General features: G+C 38.9%; 1 non-coding gene across 1 annotated transcript; it reads right to left on the bottom strand.

The window, feature by feature from the left end:
* Nucleotides 1–2222: 2222 nt before the first annotated feature.
* Nucleotides 2223–2330, bottom strand: LOC112781772 (small nucleolar RNA R71). Its single transcript, XR_003192532.1, has one exon. It is a non-coding gene; the product is annotated as a small nucleolar RNA R71 (small nucleolar RNA).
* Nucleotides 2331–8417: the final 6087 nt, after the last annotated feature.

Here is an 8417-nt window from a genome sequence, read left to right as displayed (position 1 = left end):
TTAGTTGTGCGGAATTGTGACAAAGTGTGATTCACGTTTGAGAGCTCCAAGTCCTTTGGCGCCATTGTTGATGATCACAATTTCGTGTACCAAGTTTTTGGCGCCGTTGCCGGGGATTGTTCGAGTTTGGACAACTGACGGTTCATCTTGTTGCTTAGATTAGGTATCTTTTCTTCAAAATTTTTAAGAATGAATTCTAGAGTTTCAAGGTAATGTTCCCACCATCACAAAAGCTAATTGATTCTCATCAATTTAGCTATTGAATGTAATGTTCTGTTGAAGATTGGCCAAACATGTCTAATCCTTTTTAGACTGAAGCTTTAGACTAACATTGCATGATTCCTGGAATTCTTATTAAAAGTTTTGAGTCTCTTTATTTTCTTTTTCTTATAAGTTTCGAAAATCACAAAAAAATTTATAAAATCATAAAAAAAAATATTTTATGTTTCTTGTTTGAGTCTAGTATCAATTTTTAAGTTTGGTGTCAATTGCATGACTTTCTTCTTCTTGCATTTTTCGAATTTATACATATTGTTCTTCATTGATCTTCAAGTTGTTCTTGATGATTTTATTGCTCTGATCTTTAAATTCTCTTGTTTAGTGTGTTTTGTTGTTTTTCATATGCATTTTTACATTGTTATAGTCCTTAGTATACAAACTTTTAAGTTTGGTGTCTTACATGCATTGTTTATTTGATCTTAGCTGCATTTTTATTGATTTCCATCATCAAAAATTCAAAAATATTTTTTAAAAAACTATGTCTTTTCAAGTCAATAATACAGAGAATTGAAGATTCAAAACATTCAGCAGAGGAATCAAACAGAAAAAGCTGGGCGTTCAAAACGCCCAGTGAAGAAGGAAAACTCTCGTTTAAATGCCAGCCAGGGCACCTGGCTGGGCGTTTAACGCCCAAAAAGGAAGAGTTTTGGGCGTTAAACGCCAGAATGGGCACCATTCTGGGCGTTTAACGCCAGGATGACACTAGAGGGAAGATTTTGTTTTTAATTCACATTTTTTTCAAGTTTTCATAATTTTTCAAAATCAAATCTTTTTCAAATCATATCTTTTCAATCATATCTCTTTCAAAATCAATTTCTTTCCATTTTATAATTATTTTTACTATTTTCAAAAATCCTTGCTATAATTAAAGATTTACTTTAAAATTTTCAAGTTGTTACTTGTCTATTAAGAAAGGATCAAACTTTAAATTTTAAAATCATATCTTTTAATTTCTTGATAGTCAAGTAATCAACTTTAATTTTAAAAATTTTCTTTTTCTAAATTGATTTTCAATCATATCTTTTCAAACATATCTTTTCATCACATCTTTTTCAAAATTAATTTTTTTCAATCATATCTTTTTCTAATTTCAAAATCTTTTTCAAAAATCACTTTATTTCTTTCCCAATCTTAGTTTTCGAAAATCTCAATCAAATTTTCAAATTTCTTTTTAAAATCTTTTAATTAATTTTCGAAAATTCTTCCCCTCTTCTCACATCCTTCTATTTAAAGGACTAAGACTCCTCATCAAGGTACAATTCGAACTCTGTCCCTCTTGATAAGTTCGAATTCCCTCTTCTCCACCTCCTCCTTCTATTCTTCTTTTCCTCTAACACCTCAAGGAATCTCTATACTGTGACATAGAGGATTCCCTATTTTCTTGTTCTCTTCTCTTTCATATGAGCAGGAACAAAGATAAAGGCATACTTGTTCAAGCTGATCCTGAACCTGAAAGGACCTTGAAGAGAAAGCTAAGAGAAGCTAAAGAACAATTCTCTTTAGAGGGCCTAACAGAACTCTTCAAAGAAGAAGAAACCATGGCAGCCAAAAACAACAACAATGCCAACAATGCAAGGAAGGTGCTTGGTGACTTTACTGCACCTACTCCTGATTTCTATGGGAGAAGCATCTCTATCCCTGCCATTGGAGCAAACAACTTTGAGCTTAAGCCTCAATTAGTTTCTCTAATGCAATAGAATTGCAAGTTTCATGGACTTCCGTTGGAAGATCCTCATCAGTTCTTAGCTGAATTCCTGCAAATCTGTGACACTGTCAAGACCAATGGGGTTGACCCTGAAGTCTACAGACTTATGCTTTTTCCTTTTGCTGTAAGAGACAGAGCTAGGACATGGTTGGATTCACAACCTAAAGAAAGCCTGAACTCTTGGGAAAAGCTAGTCAATGCCTTCTTGGCAAAGTTCTTTCCACCTCAAAAATTGAGTAAGCTTAGAGTGGAAGTCAAAACCTTTAGACAGAAGGATGGTGAGTCCCTCTATGAAGCTTGGGAGAGATACAAGCAATTGATCAGAAAGTGTCCTTCTAACATGCTTTCAGAATGGAGCATCATAGGAATCTTCTATGATGGTTTGTCTGAACTATCCAAGATGTCATTGGATAGCTCTACTGGAGGATCTCTTCATCTGAAGAAGACGCCTGCAGAAGCTCAAGAACTCATTGAAATGGTTGCAAATAACCAATTCATGTACACATCTGAAAGGAATCCTGTGAATAATGGGTCAACTCAGAAGAAAGGAGTTCTTGAGATTGATACTCTGAATGCCATATTGGCTCAGAATAAAATATTGACCCAACAAGTCAATATGATTCCTCAGAGTCTGTCTGGAATGCAAGCAGTAACAGGCAGTACTAAGGAAGCTTCCTCTGAAGAAGAAGCTTATGATCCTGAGAACCCAGCAATGGAAGAGGTGAATTATATGGAAGAATCCTATGGAAACACCTATAATCCTTCATGGAGAAATCATCCAAATCTCTCATGAAAGGATCAACAGAGACCTCAACAAGGTTTCAGCAACAATAATGGTGGAAGAAATAGGTTTAGCAATAGCAAGCCTTTTCCATCATCTTCTCAGCAACAGACAGAGAATTCTAAGCAAAACCCTTCTGACTTAACAACCATTGTCTCTGATCTAATCAAAACCACTCAAAGTTTCATGACTGAAACAAGGTCCTCCATTAGAAATTTGGAGGCACAATTGGGTCAGCTGAGTAAGAAAATTACTGAACTCCCTTCTAGTACTCTCCCAAGCAATACAGAAGAGAATCCAAAAAGAGAGTGCAAGGCCATAACAACATCTCACATGGCTGAACATGGAGAGGAGGAAGAGGCAGTGATTCCCACTGAGGAAGACCTCAATGGACACTCACTGACCTCCATGGAGTTCCCTAATGAGGAACCATGGGAATTTGAGGCTTACACTGAGACCATAGAGATTCCATTGAATTTACTTTTGCCATTCATGAGCTCTGATGAGTATTCTTCCTCTGAAGAGGATGAAGATGTTACTGAAGAGCAAGTTGCTAAGTACCTTGGAGCAATTATGAAGCTAAATGCCAAGTTGTTTGGTAATGAGACTTGGGAGGATGAACCTCCATTGCTCATCAAAGAATTGGATGACTTGACTAGGCAGAGATTACCTCAAAAGAGACAGGACCCTGGAAAGTTCTCAATCCCTTGTACCATAGGTACCATGACCTTTGAGAAGGCTCTGTGTGACCTAGGGTCAAGCATAAACCTTATGCCTCTCTCTATAATGGAGAAGTTAGGGATCATTGAGGTACAAGCTGCAAGAATCTCACTAGAGATGGCAGACAATTCAAAGAAACAGGCTTATAGACTTGTAAATGATGTCTTGGTAAAGGTTGAAGACCATTACGTCCCTGCTGATTTCATAGTTCTAGAGACTGGGAAGTGTATGGATGAATCCATCATCCTTGGCAGACCCTTCCTAGCCACAGCAAAAGCTGTGATTGATGTTGACAGAGGAGAATTGATCATTCAAGTGAATGGAGACTCCCTTGTGTTTAAAGCTCAAGGATATCCTTCTGTCACCATGGAGAGGAAGCATGAAGAGCTTCTCTCAATACAGAGTCAAACAGAGCCCCCACAGTCAAACTCTAAGTTTGGTGTTGGGAGGCCACAACCAAACTTTAAGTTTGGTGTTGAACCCCCACATTCAAACTCTAAGTTTGGTGTTGGGAGGTTCCAACATTGCTCTGAACATCTGTAAGGCTCCATGAGAGCTACTGTCAAGCTATTGACATTAAAGAAGTGCTTGTGGGAGGCAACCCAATCGTTACTATTCTATGTTAAATTTCTATTTTCCTTTGTTATTTTATGTTTTCTGTAGGTTGATGATCATGTGAAGTCACAAAAACAATTGAAAAAGCAAAAACAAAGTGAAAAATAGAATGAAAAATAGAACACCCTGGAGGAGACAGTTACTGGCGTCTAAACGCCAGTAAAGGTAGCAGAATGGGCGTTAAACGCCTAGTCTGGCACCATTCTGGGCGTTTAACGCCAGAAAAGGGCACCAGACTGGCGTTTAACACCAGGAATGGGCAAGAAGCTAGCGTTAAACGCCAGAAATGGGTAGCAGCCTGGTGTTTAACGCTAGGATTGGCAGAAAAGGGCGTTTTGTACGCCACTTAGTGCAGGGATGAGATATCCTACCTACCCCACCACTCTCTTTCTTCTTCACCCATTCACCAATCACCTCAATACCTCTTCCCCAAAACCCCTCACCTATCAAATCCCACCATTCTCTTCACCACTCACATCCATCCTTTATAAAACCCCACCTACCTCACCATTCAAATTCAAACCATTTTGCCTCCCAAACGCACCCTCTATAGCCGAACCATACACACCCTTCTCACCCCTATATAAACCCATCTTCACTCCTTCATTTTCACAAAACCTAAATAACACTTCTCCCCCTTGGCCGAATCACAAACCCTACTCCATCTCCTCTATTTCTTCTTCTTCTACTCTCTTCTTTCTTCTTTTGCTCGAGGACGAGCAACCTTCTCAGTTTGGTGTGGTAAAAGCTAAAGCTTTTTGTTTTTCCATAACCATTTATGGCATCGAAAGTCGGAGAAACCTCTAGAAAGAGGAAAGAGAAGCCAAAAGCTTCCACCTCCGAGTCACGGGAGATGGAGAGATTCCTCTCAAGGGTGCATCAAGACCACTTCTATGAAGTTGTGGCCAAGAAGAAAGTGATCCCCGAGGTCTCTTTTAAGCTCAAAAAGGGTGAATATCCGGAGATCCGACATGAGATCCGAAGAAGAGGTTGGGAAGTTCTCACCAACCCCATTCAACAAGTCGAAATCTTAATGGTTCAAGAGTTCTATGCCAATGCATGGATCACCAAGAACCATGATCAAAGTATGAATCCGGACCCTAAGAATTGGCTTACAATGGTGATGCCAAGGCATCATAGGCTAGTTTCACTAGCATTTTTCTGTTAGTTTTAGTTGTTTTATGCATTTTCTTGAGCTTAAAGTAACCAAAAATGGTTAAATGAAGAACAAAGTAATGAACCATCCAAACAATATGATTTTAATGCAAATTCCATGAGTTTTAGTTATATTACTTAAATGCTATGAATGGAAGATTTCTCATGAAATTTTGCAAGACTTTGATGCAATTGTTTGGATGATTTCAGGGAAGAAGAGGCTAAGCAAGGAAGCAACAAAATCAATAAAGGAAGCTGGAATATCACATGTGGAGTTTAAGTTCCAGTTTAAGCCTAAACTGGAGCTTAAACGCCAAAATCATGAAGGATAAAGAATGCTGGGATTGAAGTTTAACCTCCAGTTTGACCTCAAACTGGAGGTTAAACGCCAGAATGAGTATGCCACCCAGGGAGGAGTTCCACGTTTAACCTCCAGTTTGACCTCAAACTGGAGGTTAAACGCCAGAACCAGGAAGAGTACCAGGGAGCCATTCCACGTTTAAGCTCCAGTTTGACTCAAACTGGAGCTTAAACGTGTTCGATAGCTTTTCTACTCCAGGGTTGCTCTCTCCATTTCCACGTTTAACCTCCAGTTTGACCTCAAACTGGAGGTTAAACGTGTTCGACACCTCCAGGGCTACCATTCTAAGCTTCCACGTTTAACCTCCAGTTTGACCTCAAACTGGAGGTTAAACGTGTTCGACCTCCAGTATGCCTCCACCCTTTTCCACGTTTAACCTCCAGTTTGACCTCAAACTGGAGGTTAAACGTGTTCGACCTCCAGGGCTGCCCTTCCTATCTCCACGTTTAAGCTTCAGTTTAACCTTAAACTGAAGCTTAAACGTGTTCGACTACATGACTCTCCAGGGCTACCTTCTTCCATTTCCACGTTTAAGCTTCAGTTTAACCTTAAACTGAAGCTTAAACGTGCTTCTACAAAAGGCCTCACTGGAAGTGTCTGGCGTTTAAGCTGCAGTTTAAGCTTAAACTACAACTTAAACGCCACTCTTGGAAAAGGTTTCTGGGCCAAAAATATTGTGATTTAAGTTAGTCTTTGAGCACAAATATTAACTTAAACTTACTTTGGTATGAAACCCAATTGAATATCATGGTTTATGGGATTGGGCCTGAAGGATTGATGAGTTTGAAATCTCAATTTATTGAGTCATGTGTCATTATTTGATTATCACTAAGTTGGCTCAATAAATGTTACAGGATTTGGATCAACAACCTCATCAAGATTATGGATCATAAACCCAAGGCAAAAGGAAAGCAAGGAGAGGCCTCAAAGCCCAAGAAGCACAACTGAAGCTCAATATAGAAAGTGTATAAATAGGATAGAAGTTAAGTTAGAGTGGACTTTTACTTTTCACTTTTAGCTAGTTTTCCTTTTCTTTGTAATTGAATTCAGAGCTATGATTCACTAAACCCCCTTTCATTGGGTTAGGGAGCTCTATTGTAATTCAATGAATCAATAATAGTTTATCTTCTTCTTCAATCTTTTCTCTTGAATTTTGTTAGAAAGCTTCTCGATCTAATTCCATTGAGTAGTTGTCTTGGGAAAGAAACTACTCATACTTGGAATCCTTCGGAGCCTTGGGAAAGGAATGAAGGATTCATGCTAGAGAAGCTTTCTCACAGTGGATTGGATTGGGGTTTGGATGGATATTGTGACATGTAATCCTACCAAATTGTGGTTCATGAAATTGTGTGGTATAATCAGTGATCAAGCATCATCTCTTCTTATGAACATTTAAACCAAGGGATTGGGAATTTGTTTGTTTTTAGAGAGCATTGGTGAGCCAAGGAATTGGGATCCAATCATATAAGATTGCCAAGCAAAATTCAATGAACGCATTGGTTGAGGAAGAGATAAACATATTTTGATTCGGAGATCTCAATATCTCCTATAACCCAATGAATTCCCCATTTCTGATTTCCACTTTCTCTTTACATTCTGCAACTCAATTCTTGCAATCACCCCCATTCCCTTTTAATTTCAGCAATTTACATTCTGCTCTTTAATTCATGCAATTTAAGATTCAGCCATTTAATTTTCTTGTCATTTACTTTTCCCGCCAATTTTACATTCCGCAATTCTCATCTCAAATCTTGATTCAGCTCAACTAGAACACACTTCTAATCCGAATTGCTCACTCAACCAATCCTTGTGGGATTCGACCTCACTCTATTGTGAGTTTTTACTTGACGACGATAACCGGTGCACTTGCCGGAAGGAATTTTGCCGATCGTGCAATTTCCTAAATCGTAGCATAACAAGTTTATGTGCATCAAGTTTATGGCGCCGTTGCCGGGGATTGGTTTTCGATTGACAATTCTCAAATTGGAAGCTAACTAGATTGAGCAATTTTCTCTTGCTTTGTTAATTCTGTTCAAGATACTTGTTGAATTTTAATTTCTGCACTTGGTTACATGCTTTCCTTCTTTATGCCTTTAAATTCATGCAACTAACTCACTGACTCACTAACTGTTTGAATTAATTCCTCAATTGAGCTAACCATACTCTTCCATTAACCAAGAGTATTTCACTTGTTTGTGTTTGAGCTGTGTTCTTGTATGACAGGTAGGAGAGGAGAGACATCAACTCCTCCATATACCGAACCAGAGAGGACCCTTCATAGACTTAGAAGGGAAGCAAGAGGGAAGAGAGTAGTGGGAGAAGAGGAATCTGAAGGAGAATCTGAGGACAATTTTGAGGAAGCTTTAGATCTCAACATGGATAGAGAAGTTCACAACCATGAGAGAGCTGATGGAAACGATGCCATCCCTGAGAGGAGGGTTCTTAGTTCATACATAAACCCAACCTCTGGGAATTGTGGTAGTAGCATCCAGAAACCACCCATTCAGGCCAACAATTTTGAGCTCAAGCCACAGCTAATATCACTTGTGGAAAATCATTGTTCCTTTGGAGGAAGTGCTAATGAAGACCCAAACCAACATCTCACAAAATTCCTGAGAATTTGTGACACTGTGAAGTCCAATGGAGTCCAGGAAGATGCCTATAAACTGCTTTTGTTCCCATTTTCACTTAGGGACAAAGCAGCTAAGTGGCTGGAATCATTCCCAAGGGGGAGTCTAACAACATGGGATGAGGTGGAAAGCAAGTTTCTGGCACGTTTCTACCCTCCACAAAAGGTCAAT

The sequence above is a fragment of the Arachis hypogaea genome, chromosome 19 (assembly GCF_003086295.3).
Source record: "Arachis hypogaea cultivar Tifrunner chromosome 19, arahy.Tifrunner.gnm2.J5K5, whole genome shotgun sequence".
Lineage (NCBI taxonomy): Eukaryota > Viridiplantae > Streptophyta > Magnoliopsida > Fabales > Fabaceae > Arachis > Arachis hypogaea.
Note: the sequence above shows the minus strand (reverse complement) of the source record. Positions and strands in the feature narration are given on the sequence as shown.